This window comes from Cetorhinus maximus, chromosome 16 (assembly GCF_964194155.1).
Source record: "Cetorhinus maximus chromosome 16, sCetMax3.hap1.1, whole genome shotgun sequence".
Taxonomy (NCBI): Eukaryota; Metazoa; Chordata; class Chondrichthyes; order Lamniformes; family Cetorhinidae; genus Cetorhinus; species Cetorhinus maximus.
This window is the reverse complement of record NC_135894.1, coordinates 97434738-97451941: the sequence shown is the minus strand read 5'-3', so window position 1 is coordinate 97451941 and position 17204 is coordinate 97434738.

The window sequence follows — 17204 nt, the reverse complement described above, 5'->3', positions numbered from 1 at the left end:
ACAGCAATATAGTTCACTCTTAAGGAGTCTTTGCCCTCTGAAAGCCATTCAGTTCAAGAATAATTAGGGATTGGCAACAATGCTAACCTTGCCAGCAATGGCCACATAGCATGAATGAAGATTAAAAAAGTGTCTAATGTAATTGTTGGCTCCATTTCCTTGTACCCATCACCTATCTATATATTATTTTTAACTAATCCCCTGGATGTGAGCATGACTGGTAAGGCCCACAATTATTGCCAATCCTTAATTGCTCTCCTGCTTTCAGGAATACAACTGAGTGATTTGCTAGGCCATTTCAGAGGACAATTAAAAGTCAACCACATTACTGTGGGTCTGGAGTCACATGTAGGCTAGACCAGGGTATCCTAAAAGATCCCATCTGGTTCATTGGTTTTTCACAGCTATCAGTGATAGTTATCATGGTCACCATTATAAAACTAGCTTTATATTCTATATTTATTGATTGAAGGCCACCCACTGTCATGGGAGATTTGAACCTTGCACCTTAGCCTAGGCCTCTCTTTTGACTAGTCTAATGACATTACCTTTACACCACCACTCACAAGCATTTTCTATATCTGCCTTCATCCAGAGGAGCCCCCAGGGTACAGAGAATGGTCCACGTTTTCGAGGCTCTGAATAGACGGAGTGGGGGCGGGGGTAGGTGTTGTGTTGTGGGCGCTATTTGGAAGAGGACCGTCATTTTCCAGGCGTTTCATGAAAGACCTATTTTCTCTTAAGATTCGGAGAAGGAGTCAACAATGACCTGGAGCTCAGACTCTGAGGGAGCTCATACACGAGTGTCATCTGCATACTGATGCTCAATGACTGAGGTTGGAGCGGTTCTGGTTTTGGATTGAAGGTGGCGTAGGTTGAACAGCTTCCCGTCCTCTGTAGATTATTAATTTGACGGAGGTAAGGAGCAGTATTGCAACTAGGAAAATGGAGAAGAGAGTTGGTGCAATGCACAGCCTTGTTTGATCCCAGTTTTCACTGTGATAAGGTCTGTGGTGGTTCTGTTGCTGAGGATCACAGCTTGCATGTCATCATGGATTCGGCGGAGGATGGTGACAAATATTTGAGGGCAGCCAAATTTGAATCAGATGGGTAGACACAAAGGCTTTCATGAGGTCTAAAAAGGATATGTACAGAGGTTGGTACTGTTCCTTGCACTTTTCTCAAATTTGGTCATCTGATCTAATATCACCCCTGTGCTCGCTGACCTATATTGGCTCTCCATCAGCAACATACTGACTTTAAAGTTCTCATCCTTATTTTCAAATTGCTCCATGGCTTCACCCTTCCCTATCTCTGTAATCTCCTCCAGCCCCATAACCCTCTGAGATATCTATGCCCCTCTCATTCTAACCTCTTGGTCACCTCTGATTTTAATCATTCCAGTATGCATCTTCAGTTGTGTTAAGGACAGGAGTGGGGTTAATTTAAAGAGCGCTAATTCCTCTTCTCGCCAACTGTCCATAAACAGAAATGTGTTTTTGATTAGTTTCCCTCTTTATAAGCGGTGGCATATGTCCCAAACCCTTGGGTTTGGTGCAACCCAATTTTCCATTAGTGACCCCACAGCAAATTCGAGATAGGATGAACTTACAAAGGCTTAGTTCATTTGCACACACTCAAAATGCAAAAAACAATTTCACAACACCCCCCCCCTCGCCTTCAGATAGTAAAGAGAGGGATAGAGAAAAGAAGGATATACAGAGCAGAGACCACAGGGGAAAAAAATATTATTATATGTGGGCTCCAGAGTCCAGAATCAAAGCCCAATGAGGTATTCCTTCATGAAAGTTGGCAGGTCGAAAACCAATGCTGTATAATTCACTTTTCTGGTGGTGTTGACATCACACAGTGAAATAGGCATGCAGAGGTGAATCAGTCTTGTAGGCGATGGTACAGAATTTCCAGCAGAAGCAGGATAGGTGGGGCCAGAGTGTTCAGCCTGGGCAGAGATCCTTTTCTGTCAGACTGCCAGTTAGATGATAAACAGAAGACTGAGCTTTGCAGTTCAGCAAGGCAATATCACTGGTTCGACAAGCCAGAGACCCATGTCACATGACTGCCACTCCCCATATTGTCTGTGACAAAGGATCTTTTGGGACCTGGGTTCAATTCCCACCATGGCAGATGGTGGAATTTGAATTCAATCAAAAACTGGAATTAAAAGTCTAATGATAACCATCAAGTCATTGTCGATTGTCGTAAAAACCCACCTGGTTCATTAATGTCCCTTTAGGGAAGGAAATCTGCCATCCTTACCTGGTCTGGCCTACATGTGACTCCAGACTCACAGCAACGTGAGTGAATCTTAACTGCCCTCTGAAATGCCCTTGCAAGCTACTCAGTTGTATCAAACCACTATGAGGTCGATAAGGAATGAAACCAGATGGACCACCTGGCATCAACCTCGGCGCCAGAAGCGACAATGGCAAACTCAGCCCGTTGACCCTGCAAAGTCCTCCTTACTAACATCTGGGGCCTTTTGCTAAAATTGGGAGAGCTGTCCCACAGACCAGTCAAGCAACAGCCTGACATAGTCATGCTCATGGAATCAGACATTACAGATAATGTCCCAGACACCACCGTCATCATCCCTGGGTATGTCCTGTCCCACCGGCAGGACGGACCCAGCAGAGGTGGAGGCACACTGGTATATAGTCGGGAGCTAAACGGCGCAGTTGTTCATGGGGAAAGTGATGTCACTTGGAGTAAAATGAATGAGGTCATTCAATATGTTGGAGAAAAAAGAGAAAGCGCCGTGTGGCAAGGGCCTGTGAAATTGGGAAAAAGCACCAGCCGCCATCTTGAGATGCCCTCGGTGTGGCGGGTAAACCCTGCACAGGTGGGAAGAATGCCCAGCAGGGGGAGCTGAGTGCCACAACTCTGGAAAGTTAGGACATTTCAAAAATTCCTGCTGATCTAAACTACAAATATCTCACAGGAAGAAAGAGAAAACAACAAGGTCTAACCATACCCAAGAAGTGGAAGAACCACAGAAAAAAACAAATAACTTTCCTAGAGGAAGCTAATGAAACAGAAAATAATTACTGGAACATTAAATTTGAAGTTGATGGTCACCCCACAGAATTCAAGCTAGACACTGGAGCAGGTGTTTCTGTATTACCTGATGAAATAAAATGGCTTAAAAATATCACGTTACAGCCACCCTCCATCCAGTTACAAGGTCCAGGAAGGACTAAACTGAAAATAATGGACCAACATTTGGCGAGATTAAGGTACAAAGATAAATAAATTATTGAATGCCTCGGTATGTTATACAGAACCAGGGGTCATCATCATTGAGCTGAAAAGCAGCTTGCAGTTGAGACTGATTTACACGATTGATGAAACTGCTGAAAGCATTCCAGTAATATTTTCAGCATATTGAGAAATGAATTTCCATCCCTATTTTCAGGCTCAGGAAAGATGAAGACAGAATATCATGCCAAAGGGCAGATGCTAAGCCTAGATGTCTCTTCACATTCCTCATTCATTCTTAGACAAAGCCAAGAGCGAGATGGAACACATATTACAACAAGGGATCAGCTCTCCAGTACTGACAAAATGGTGTTCCAGAATGATCACAGTACCAAAGGCTGATGGTTCAATTAGAATCTGTGTGGATCTGACTCAGTTAAACAAGTCAGTGGAGCTCGAGATCCACCCGATGGCTTCAGTGGATGAAAGTCTCACCAAATTAGCAAAAAGCACCCTCTTCACAAAATTGGATGCTAACAGTGGTTTTTGGTAGTGGCCTCTGGACAAAGAATCCAGATTGCTGGCAACCTTTATCACCCTATTTTGTTGTTATTGTTTTAACAGGCACCTGAGATATTCAGACCCTGGGAGGCATGGAAGGATTAATATGCCATTTGGACGACATTCTTGTACAGTCCATTGAGTGAGAGCAGTCTTCAAAATTCTACCAGAAGCAGGGTTGATATTAAACAAATGCGAATTTGCAAAGGCTATGATAAAATTCTTAGTTCACATTGTGCAAGCAACCCACAGAAAACTAAGGCGATTAACAAGTTCCCATAGCTCGGAAACATCACAGAATTACAAAGATTCCTTGGGATGGTCAATCAAGTGGGCAAATTCCTACCAAACTTGGTGGAAATCAATGAGCCATTACGACAGCCATTGAGACAAGGCCAACAGTTGTTCTGGAACATGGACCGGCAAAATGCTTTTGACAAGATCAAAAATCTCCTAATTTCACCAGAAATTCTATTGTATGATCCAGAGTTATCAACAACTGTAGCAGTAGATGTACCATCTACTGGCTTGGGCGCAGTGCTGCTTCAAGTTCAAAATGATGGACAGAGAAGACCAGTTTATGATGCCTCAAGATCTCTCATGGGCACAGAGAAGAAGAAGTATGCAACGATTGAAAAAGTAGCTTTAGCAGACACGAGGCTGTGCAAGAAGTTCTGTCATTATATCATGGGATTAAGGTTTAAAATTGAAACCAACCACAAATCATTAGTTACTCGGCAATTGTAAAATTGCTGCCTAGAATTCACCATTTTAGACTGAGACTCATGAGATATGAATCAGTTACTGAGTACGTTCAAGGAAAGTACCAGATGACAGCAGATGCATTGTCAGGAATACCAGAATGCCACATCAGGTACGTTGAATATTTTCCCAGGTTTGAGGGGGACCTTTCTTTCAGCTTCTCCATGACCCACAAAGGGACCCACCAATGGCAACGCAACCCTCACATTGTTGCTGGAGGGGGGTTACCCTCTGATCGCTGGGCCTTGCCTGCCCAGACCCAACTTAAAAATAAAAGTTCCCACTTTCTGCAAAGGCCTCAAGGTGGAGGTGCCATTTCTTTCCCCTTGCAGCCTCAGTAGCAGCCACTGCAATCACTGGCAATGCCAAGTCTGCAAAGCTGCCAGCCCTCTGATTGGGCTGGCAGATCAGTGAGGCAGGTGGGACAGCGGTCCAGGTCGCTGGCTGGCAAAAGAGCCTCCGTGGCCCTGATGCCTGCCGGCATGGGCCCAAGGCATGACTTTTGTCCCAACATTGGGACTTCATTCTTGCTGGTAAAATTCCAGCCACAGAGTCTAAACCAGGAAGTATAAACCAGGAAATATAAATGAGAAATAAATTATGTACAGAAAACAAAATAAAGATTGGGAATGAAGAATGGAATTAAGTAAGAGAGAGAGATGAAAAGAGACAAAAGAGGCAGAAAAGGTTTTTTAAAAAAATCTTAAGTTTTATTTATTTTAAAATCTCCTACACTAATTCAACTCTGAAGGGATGAGAATCCACACTTGAAACATTGAAATTTCAGGGCCAGAGAGGTTGATTGGCAGTAATTAAGATTTACTATGTCGTTAAAAAATAATCTACATCTGAATGCACCAGCCCTAACTATTTTTGATGTGTTTATTGGTTAACTAGTGGGTAAGTACAGCAACATCACCCCTTAAATGAGTTTCATTGCCAAGTCTCTTGATTGGGCACATGCCGACTCTGGAAGATGCAATCCGATTTAGTCCATAACAATGCTAAGTGCTAATAGCCTCACCATTATTCTCTGCACAAAGTCTGTACCTATGTCTCCTTGTAATGTGAACCCTGGTGTCTATTCCACGTTTGGCTACAAGATATTTTGAGAGCATATTTCTTGTACCTATCTCTTGTGTTCGGCATTTAAAAGAGCAGGTTAAAAGCGAGCAGATGAATTTGGGTAGTCATAGGAACACGAGGAGACCATTTGGCCTTTTGAGCCTGTTCTGTCACTCAATTTGATCATGGATGATCTGTACCTTCACCTACCCACCCTGGTTCTGTAACCTTAAACCACTTTGCCTGACAAAAATCTATTAATCTCAGTTTTGAAAATTTCAATTGAACCCAAGTCTCAGCAGCTTTTTAGGGGAGTGTGTTCCAGATTTCCACTGACCTTTGAATGAAGAAGTACTTCCTTACATCATCCCTGAATGGCCTAGCTCTGGTTTAAGATTATGCACTTTTGTCTGGACTCCCTGCACCCAAATTAGTTTCTCTCTAACTACCCTATCAGATGTTTCAATCATTTTAAATATCTCAGTTAGATCACCCTGTAATCTTCTATACTCAAAGGGACACAAGCTAACTCTATGCAGTCTGTCCTCATCATTTAAATCTTGTAGCTGTTGACTCCAGTTCTGAGCGAGCATGAGGGCACAACACAGAATTGCCTCTAATATGGTACCAGTTATCCATAAAAACAAGAACATAAGTATTTATTAACAATGCTTTCACCTGGGCTCTTGCCTTGCTGCACTTCCATGGACGCCAGCTTCCTGCCATTAGTTGTTCAAGAGCTTAGGGGATGAGCATTGGTCCAGCTTTAAACTGTAGCGATTCAGCTGAACCTGGATAACAGTCTGAGACTTGTACACTTCCACCACCCTTGTGGGCAGTGAATTCTGGGTCATTACCACTCGCTGCATAAAATAGTTCTTCTTCACATTCCTCACCCCTCAACCACCACCCCCACCCCACCTCTGCATCCCCTGCTCAAAACCTTAAACCTGTGTCCCCTAGTCCTTGTGCCATCAGCAAATGGGAATAGTTTTCCCTTGTCTACCAAACCTTGTACACCTCTATCAAATCTCCCCTCAATCGCCTTTGCTCCAAGGAGAACAATCCCAGCCTCTTCAGCCCTCATTCCCGGAACCATTCTGGTACATCTCCTCTGCAACCTCTCATGAACTCTCACACCCTTCCTAAAGTGTGCTGACTAGAACTGAGCACAATACTCTAGTTGTGGCCTAATTAGAGTTTTATAAATTTGTAGCAGATTAGTTTTCAAAACTCCAGGACAATCTCGAAGGGTTGACAACCCTTAGCTCCGATGTAATGCAAAGAGGAACCACAAGATTCATAAGACCCTCCAGCACTCGCGTTTTCTGGTTAGTACAGACTGAATAAAATCAATTTATGAGGAATGTGCAATTTCTCATTGAGCAGAGAATGATAAGGTTGAGAAATTGCATACTTGACATTTCTCCCGCCTGACCTTTGGTGACCCACTTGCTGCTCCACCCAAGGAGCAGACAAACCAATCAGTTCTGGAATGTGATGAAGTGAAAAGCTTGATGATTGGAAGTTCGAGGATTGGTAACCATGACAGCAGTCTGGCAAAGGGTAGGGGTTAAAACATTTTTCTAAAGAAGTTTCAATAGTTTGTGTTGCGGGAACAGTGCTGTGCAACAGACAATGACCACTTCAGCCTGGACTGTTCAATCATTATTTTGAGGGTGGATGTGACATGTTTTGGACGTTGAGTGTGTTTATCTATGCCCAGAGGCAGGCATCAGGAGCAATAACCTCAAGTGTGAGTCAAGAACTTGGTTCATGTCTCCCTCCTCTCCCATCCTGAGAGAGCAGAATTATCCTGGGACTTGCATCCACGAGTATCCGTATTCCTTTGAGTTATCTTTCGCTTATAGGCCTAGCATCTAAGAAATAAAAAAAAATGCTTGCATTTATAAGCACCTTTTATGACTTCAAAACATTCCAAAGAACCTTACAACCAATGAAGCACTTTTCAAGTGTAGACAGTGTTGTAATGTAGAAAATTTTTGTAGGAAACTTTACAGCCAATTTACGCACAGCAAGCTCCCATAAACAGCAATGGGATAATGACCAGATCATTGAGGGATTGGCTAAAACATCTGGGTATAGGCCGTGGTATCTGAGAGGGCGGACAACATCTCGGTTTAACATTTCACTTAAAAGGCTGCATCTGCAACAGGGCTGCACTCCCTTAGTCCTCCTTCGGGATCGAGGATGCTTTTACTCTGGGTCGATGGGTTCCGAGATGGTTGATAAATCCAATATGCTATCTGCAGACTCTGCCACATGCAAGGCAGGTGGTGCTTCAAGGGTGAGGTGTTTGGAGGTTTGTCTCCGACGCCTCGACTTCACCTCTATGTGCTCCTGATGAAGCCTCTCGATATGCTCAGTGCCTTCCCAAATAAACATTCTCCATTTTGGTCAGTCACAATCCAGAGTCTCCCATGAGTTGGCGGGGATGTTTGACCTCTTTAGGGATGCTTTGAGGACATTCCTGAAGTGATTCTGCATTTGAATGACAAGTCCTGCCCAGCGGAACTGGTTTTGAGTGATTAGTGCGTCAACGTTGGGCAAGTTGGCTTGGGAGAGGTGTTGGATTGTCTCTCTTATCACAGGATTTGGCGGATCTTGTGAAGGCACCGCTAGTGGTACTTCCCCAGTGCTTTAAGGTGCCTGCTGTAGTTTATCCAAGTCTCCGAAGCATGTAGGAGCACATGGATCACTGCTGCCCAGTAAGCCACGACCTTAGTCTTGGGTTTGAGATCCTGGTCCTCAAATATTCTTTTCCTCACTCAGCCAAAGGCTGAGCTGGCACACTGTAGCTGCTAAACAATTTTGTCGTCTATGTCTGCCTTCATCGAGATGAGGCTACCAGGATCCTGAGCATGGTCCACATTTTCCAGGATCTCGCTGTTGATCTGAATCGACAGGGGGAGGTGATGTGCTGTGGGCACTATTTGAAAGAGGACCGTAGCTTTTCAGATGTTTAGTGAAAGACCCATTATTTCTTATGATTCCAAGAAGGAGTTGAGAATGACCTGCAGCTCAGTTCCTGAGTGAGTGCTTACACAAGAGTCATCTGCATACTGAAAATCAATGGCTGAGGTTGGAGTGGTTTTGGTTGTGGTTTGAAGGAGGCAAAGATTGAACAGTTTCCTGTCTGTTCTGTAGATTATCTCCACACCCGTGGGTAACTTGGTGGAGTCAAGGAGCTGTGTTGCTGTGAGGAAAATGGAGAAGAGAGTTGGTGCAGTGCACAGCCTTGTTTGAGCCCAGTTTTTACCGAGATAGGGTCTGCAGTGGTTCAGCTGATGAGGATCACAGCTTGCACGTCATCGTGGAGTAGGCAGAGGATGGTGACAATTTTTTGAAGGCAGCCAATTTTGAGGAGGATACTCCATAAGCCCTCAAGGTGGACACAGTCAAAAACTTCCATGAGGCCAAGAAAGGCCACAAAAAGCAGTTGTTGTTCCTTGCACTTTTCTTGAATTTGCAGCACAGTAAAGATCATGTCTGTGGTGTCTCTTGATGGGTGAAAACCACACTGCGACTCCGGGAGGAGCTCTTCAGCCACTGAGAACAGGAGATTGTGAAGGATCTTTGCAATTATCTTCCCTGTGTCAGATAACAGGAAGACTCCTCTGTAGTTACCTCAGTTAGTTACTGGAGTCACTTGTGGTAACTTACTGAGTCCAGCACAGCTGGACAGGGGGAGATGGTGTTGTAATGGTAATGTTATACTGAGCTACTAATTCAAAGGCCCAGGCTAATATCCTGGGGATATGGGTTCAAACCCCATCATGGAAGCTGGTGGTATTTAAATTCAATTAATAAAAATCTGCAATATAAAGCCATTTTTAATAATGGTGACCATGAAACTATCATCGATTGTTGTAAAGACTCACCTGGTTCACTTAATGCCCCTTTAGGGAAGGAAATCTGCCAATCTGGCCTACATGTGACTCAGATCCACAACAATGCGGTTGATTCTTAACTGCCCTCTGAAATGTTCAGTTCAAGGGTAATTATGGATGGGCAACAAATGCTGGCTTTGCCAGTGATGCCTACATCCCATGAAAGAATAAAGAAAAAATAACATTTAGAAAGAGAAGGACCAGAGTAGGCCACTTAGTCACTTGAGCCTGTCCTGCTCCGCTGCATTGAATGAGATCATGGCTGATTTGTAAGCCAACTCCTTATAGCTGCCTTCATACCTTTGGTAAAATGTTGTCAAACTCAGTTTTCAATTCAACAATTGATCGAACAGCAATTGACACTTGTGGAAAAGAGTTCCAAACATTCATCTCTTTTTCAGGTTCGTTCTTGGGCCTAAGCCTGAGGAGTGGACCTAAACTCACAATACTCTGCCTCAGAGGCAAGAGTGCTACCCTTTAAGCCATGGCTGTTCTTGAGCAGCAGTGAGATGGCACTATAGCAAAGCCATTTTGGTCCTCACATCTGACAGGTACATGTGCACTTTCCAGCACACGTCACCAGATGGCGATCATGGCAGTGGTTGATTTTTCTCTTGTCTGGCTCAGCGAGCAATGAGGCCACTGGCACGCCAGTGAAAAGACAACAGAGCAGATTTTGAGTGAGGCATCTCGCGGTCTGCCCCGTGACTTTATACTTCCCTGTCCATCCTTCAGCTCGAAAATGCTTTGCCTTGTAATTTGCTTGCAATATGAGTTGAGTGCTGAGGGCAACAGGGATACAGCTGGGACTTCAGTGACTGACGCAATAAGCATTGTACCTCCTTAACCAACCAGATTCAAAGAGTGAGGAAGAAAAAGTGGACCAACGGAGAAAGTGAATTAGTGCCAAATTAGGTGCAAATATGAAGGGATGAAAAGAGAGATTGGAGTACAGGGATAAAGAAGTCTCTTTGGTAAGACCACGCCTGGAATACTGTTTGGTTTCCATGTGTAAGGGAGGATATACTTGCATTGGAGGTGGTACAGTGAAGGTTCACTCGATTGATCCCTGGGATGAGGGCGTTCTCCAACGATGAGAGGCTGAGTTAATTGGGCCTATATTCTCTGTAGTTTAGAAGAATGAGAGGTGATCTCATTGAAACATGCAAAACTGAAGAGACTTGACAGGGAGAGATTATTTCCTCTGGCTGGAGAATCTAGAACATGGGGCACCAGAATTAGGTCAGAATTAGGGGACGATCTGAGAAGAGGAGAAATTTCTTCACTCAGAGGGTTGTGAAACTTTGGAACTCTCTACCCAGAGGGTTGTGGAATACATTTAAGGCTGAGTTAGACAGACTTTAGATCTCTCAGGGGATCAACGGATATAGAAAGTGGGTGGGAAAGAGGAGTTGAAGTCCAAGATCAACCATGATCATATTGAATTTATAATGGGGAATAGAGAAATGACAGAGAAGCTAAATTATTACTTTGTGTCTGTCTTCACTGAGGAAGATACAAGAAATCTCCCAGAATTAGAGATCTAAGGGACGAGGGAGAATGAGGAATTGAAGGAAATTAGTATTAGTATAAAGGTTGTATTGGAGGCATTAATGGGACTGAAGGTTGATAAGTCCCCCAGACCTGATATTCTAAATCCCAGAGTGTTGAAAGACATAACTATGGAGATAGTGGAAGCATTGGTGATCATCTTCCACAATTCTATAAATTCTGGAATGGCTCCTGCAGATTGGAAGGTAGCAAATGTCACCCCGCTATTTAAGAAGGGAGGGAGAGAGAAAAACAGGGAACTACAGACCTGTTAGCCTTACATCAGTAGTAGGGAAAATGCTGGAACCTAATATAAAGGATGTGATAAATGGACACATGGATAATAATGATCTGATTGAGTATAGTCAGCATGGATTTGTGAATAGGAAATCAGGTTTGATGAGCCCGTTCAGGTTTTTTGAGGATGTTACTAACAGAATTGATAAATTGCTGAGAAAGAGACATGTCAAAGCTTTTTGTCTTGCACTCATACTCAAGCTCTGTACTACCAAGTGACTATTAGAATTGATCAAGGGGAGTTGATGGATGTAGTGTACTTAGACGTTCAGAAGGCTTCTGATTGGAGGTTTTTCTTATTCATTCACAGGATGGGGGCTTCGCTGGCTGGGCCAGCATTTATTGCCCATTCCTAGTTGCCCTTGAGAAGGTGTTGGTGAGCTGCCTTCTTCAACTGCTGCAATCCATGTGGTGTAGGTACACCCACAGTGCTGTTAGGAAGGGAGTTCCAGGATTTTGACCCAGCGACAGTGAAGAAATGGCGATATATTTCCAAGCCAGGATGGTGAGTGACTTGGAGGGGAACTTCCAAGTTGTGGCGTTCCCCGCTATCTGCTGTCCTTGACCTTCTAGATGGTAGTGGTTGTGGGTTTGGAAAGTGCTGTCTAAGGAGCCTTGGTGAATTCTTGCAGTGCATCTTGTAGATGGTACACACTGCTGCTACTGTGCATCGGTAGTGGAGGGAGTGAATGTTTGTGGATGTGGTGTCACTCAAGCAGGCTGTTTTGTCCTGGATGGTGTCAAGCTTCTTGAGTGTTGTTGGAGCTGCACTCATCCAGGCAAGTGGGGAGTATTCCATCACACTCTTGACTTGTGCCTTGTAGATGATGGACAGGCTTTGGGGAGTCAGGAGGCGAGTTCCTCATTGCAGGATTTCTGCCTCTGGGCTATTCCTGCTCTTGTTGCCACAGTATTTATGTGGCTAGTCCAGTTCACTTTCTGGTCAATGGTAACCCCCAGGATGTTGATAGTGGGGGATTCAGTGATGGTAATGCCATTGAACGTCAAGGGGGCGATGGTTAGATTCTCTCTTGTTGGAGATGGTCATTGCCTGGCACTTGTGTGGCGTGAATGTTACTTGCCACTTATCAGCCCAAGCCTGGATATTGTCCAGGTTTTGCTGCATATAGACGTGGACTGCTTCAGTATCTGAGGAGTCGCGAATGGTGCTGAACATTGTGCAATCATCAACGAGCATCCCCACTTCTGACCTTATGATGGAAAGACAATGGTTAGCAAAATTAAGGCACACGGAATAGGGGGTAATATATTGGTATGGATTAAAGATTAGTTAAATTCTGTCTTCATGGCAGAGACACAAATAACTTCCTAGAAATACTAGGGAACCAAAGGTCTAGTGAGACGGTGAAATTGAAGGAAATTAGTATTACTAAAACAATAGTGCTGGAGAAATTAATGGAAATGAAAACAGAAAAATCCCCAGGGCCTGATAATCTACATCCCAGAGTACTTAAGGAGGTGTGCATGGAAACAGTGGATACATTGGTTGTCATCTTCCAAAATTCTGTAGATTCTGGAAAAGTACTGGCAGGTTATTTGGTGGCAAATGTAACCCCACTATTTAAAATATGAGAGAGGGGGAAAACAGCGAATTATAGTCTGGTTAGCCCAACCTCGGTAGTAGGGAAAATGCTACTGTCTATGATAAAGGATGTGATAACAAAACGCGAGAAAATATCAACGGGATTAAACAAAGTCAACAGCGATTTATGAAAGGGAAATCATGTTTGACAAACCTACTGGAGTTCTTTGAGGATGTAGCTAGCAGAATAGATAAGGGGGAACCAGTGGATGTGGTGTGTTTGGATTTCCAGAAAGCTTTTGATAAAGTCCCACATAAGAGGTTTGTGTGCAAAATTAAAGCACATGGGATTAAGGGTAATATATTGGCATGGATTGAGAATTGGTTAGCAGACAGGAAATAGAGAGTAGGAATAACTGGGTCTTTTTCAGAGTGTCAGGTGGTGACGAGTGGGGTCAGTGCTTGGGCCCCAGCCATTCACAATATTTATCAATGATTTGTATGAGGGGACCAAATGTAATATTTCCAAGTTTGCTGATGACATGAAATTTGGTGGGAATTTAGCGATGAGGAGGGTGTTAAGAGGCTTCAATGCAATTTAGACAGGTTGAGTGAGTGGGCAAATACATGGGAGATACATTATGACATGGATAAGTGTGAAGTTACCCACTTTGGTAGGAAAAACAGAATGGCAGAGTATTATTTAAAAGGTGATAGATTGGGAAATGTTGATGTACAAAGGGACCTGGGTGTCCTTGTACACCAATCATTGAAAGCAAGCATGCGGGTGCAGGAAACAGTTAAGAAGGCAAATAGTATGTAGGCCTTCATTGCGAGAGGACTTGAGTACAGGAGCAAGGATGTCTTACTGCAGCTGTGCAGGGCCTTGATGAGACCACACCTGGAGTATTCTGTGCAGTTTTGGTCTCCTTACCTAAGAAAGGATATACTTGCTATAGAGGGAGTGCAGCGAAGGTTCACCAGCCTGATTCCTGGGATGGCACGATAGTTGTATGATGAGAGATTGGGCCAACTAGGATGTATTCACTGGAGTTTAGAAAAATGAGAGGGGATCTTGTTGAAACCTATAAAATCCTGACAGGGCTTGACAGACTGGATGCAGGGATGATATTTCCTCTGGCTGGCAGGGCCTAGAACAAGGGATCAGAGTCTCAGGATACAGGGTAGACCATTTAGGACTGAGATGAGGAGAAACTTCTTCACTCAGTGGGTGGTGAACCTGTGGAATTCTCTACCACAGAGGGCTGTGGAGGCCAAGCCACTGAATATATTTAAGAAGGAAATAGACACATTTCTTGACTTTAAAGGTGTCAAGGGGAGAGTGCAGGAGTATGGCATTGCGATAAAGGATCAGCCACGGTCATAATGAATGGCGGAGCAGGCTCAAAGGGCCTAATGACCTGCTCCTGCTCCTATTTTTTATGTTTCTATGTTAGTCAGAATAAACGGATCATTCTTGCATTGGCAGGCTGTGACTAGTGAGTTAATGCAAGGATCAGAACTTGGGTCCCAGCTGCTCACCATATATATCAATGATTTGAATGTGGGGGCCAAATGTAATATTTCCAAGTTCACAGATGACATAAAGCTAGATGGGAATGTGTGTTGTGAGGAAGATGCAAAGTGGCTTCAAGAGGATTTGGACAGACTTAGTGAATGTGCACGAACATGGCAGATGGATTATAATGTGGAAAAATGTGAGGTTATCCACTTTGGCAGGAGGAACAGATGTGCAGAGTATTCCTGAAATGGTAAGAGATTAGAAAGTGTAGATGTACAAAGGGACCTGGGTATTCTCGTCAATAAGCCACTGAAAGCTAACATGCAGGTGCAGCAGGTAATTAGGGAGGCTAATGGAGTGTTAGCCTTTATCACAAGGGAATTTGAGTACAGGAGTAGCGAAGCCTTGCTTCAATTGTATAGAACCTTGGTTAGACCACACCTGGAGTACTGTGTGCAGTTTGGGTCCCCTTACCTTAGGAAGGATATTATTGCCATAGAGGGAGTGCAGCGAAGGTTCACCCAGACTTGTTCCCGGGAAGGAGGGACTGTCTTAGGAAGAGAGTTTGGGGAAACTGGGCCTGTATTCTCTAGAGTTTTGAAGAATAAGAGGTGATCTTATTGAAACCTACAAAATACTTAAAGGGATAGACAGGGTAGATGCAGGTGAGATGTTTCCCCTGGTTGGGAGTCCAGAATCAGGGGACACAATTTCAAAATAAGGGGGAAGCCACTTAGGACCGAGATTAGGAGAAATGATTTTACTCAGTGAGTTATGAATCTTTGGAGTTCTCTACCTTAGAAGGCTCCGGAAGCTCGGCCATTGAGTATGTCTAAAGCAGAGATCGACAGATTTCTAAATACCAATAACATGAAGGGATATGGGGATAGTGTGAGGAAAAAGGCATTGAAGCGGATGATCAGCCATGATTGCATTGAATGGCAGAACAGGCTCGATGGGCTGAATGGCCTACCCCTGCTGCCATGGTCCCAAGATCCTATGAATAGTGGAGCAGGCTCGATGGGCTGAATGGCCTACCCCTCCTTCTATTTCATGTGCTCTTGTGTTCTTGTGAATTTCATTAAAAAAATATCTACGACGGGGTTAATTGGCAATTAACCTGTAAATGCAGCAAATTTGGTGAAATTTGGGAAGTTGAGGAGGAGTTGCCATTTTTGTGATGCTAATGGTGGAGCAGTGCAAATCATCCAGCAACTTATAGTCGTAACACACGGGATCCCTCTTCCTCAGCTCAAATTAACAACAGCGAGCAACGTTAATCCATCATTTTAGCAACAGACTTTGGATTAATGGCAGAAAGTGATTATTGCTGGGCGAGCGGAGTGCAGGAACTGGGACGCCTCAGAACACAGCCCCGGGATCTCTGTTGTTTCGCATTTACATCAATGAGCAGAACTCTGGATTCTCCTTTTTAAGCACGTGGGTGTAAGCTATCGCCGGGGTGCAAAGGGTTGCACCTCCCAGATGATGCTTTATATTCAAGCGCTAAAGAGGAAAACCTGGCCATAAATTCAGTACAAAATGGTCAAGTTTGTAAATACCAAACTGCGGTGGGGAGGGGGGTGGGAAGAGGATAGACTTTGAAAATGATTATTTATCTTCGGGAAGACTGGCAAGGCTGCATTTATTGCCCATCGCCAGTTTTTTGCCCTGTGAGGGCAGTGATTGTGTCCTCACAATGGTGTTTGCTGGGGTATTATAGGAGACCGACCTAGGCCAGGATTTTATGGCCCCTCCCCCCCCAGCGAGATATTACGGTCCTGCCAAACTGAATGGAGATTTAACTGGCTCGCTGCGTCCGCTGGGAAGGGGGTAGTGGGGGGAGACACACCACGACGAGGCTGTAAAATCCTAGCCCTGGTTACAGTAAGGGGAATAGCGATATGCCCCTGTCAGGATGGTGATTGTCTTGGAAGGGCATAATTAGCTGGCGCATCAGTATTTAGGTAACATATGTAAACAGCCGAAATGATGGTTCATGAATCATAATACCACTCAGTGTTAGCTACAGTTCATTTAGGAGTTATGTGGTGCAATGCTTAGTATCCCTGTCTCTGAGACAGAGGTTCTGGGTTCAAGTTCGACTCCAGGATTTGACGGCCAAGAAAGGTGTATTTCATAACATGGCCAAATAGGTTAACTAACAACTTTGCAAACCCTTCCAATGCATCTATGGCAGGTGTTAAGAGTGGGAGAGATTCCTGGTCAGCCATGTGATGGAAAGAACATAGGAGCCTCAATCATCACTATCCATAGCTGTTGTCACTGCAACTTGGACTCCCTGAGTGAACTGTAACACAACAACAGGCCTGTTCATTTATTATACTGCACTGTAGAAAAGAGGGGGCTGAGGGATGAGCTGGTAGAGCCCTTCAGAATTATGAAATGGTTTGATAGAGTAGACATGGAGAAGATGTTTCCACTTGTGAGGAGTGCAAAAGTTGGGGCATAAGTATGAGATAGTCTCTAATAAATTCAATGAAGTTTTCAGGAGAAACTTCTTTAACCAAAGTGTGATTGGAATGTAGAACTTGCTAAGACAGGGTGTCGTTGAGGTGAATAGCATAAATACGTTTAAGGAGAAGCCAGGTAAGTAGGTTGGAGGGAATGGACTGGAAATGTATGTTGAAAGGGTTAGATTAAGTAGGTGGGAGGAGGTTTGAATGGAGCATAAACACCAGCATAAGCCTGAGGGACCAATGGCCTGTTTCAGTGCTGTAAATTCTATGTACATTGGAAGGGATAAGGATGCCAT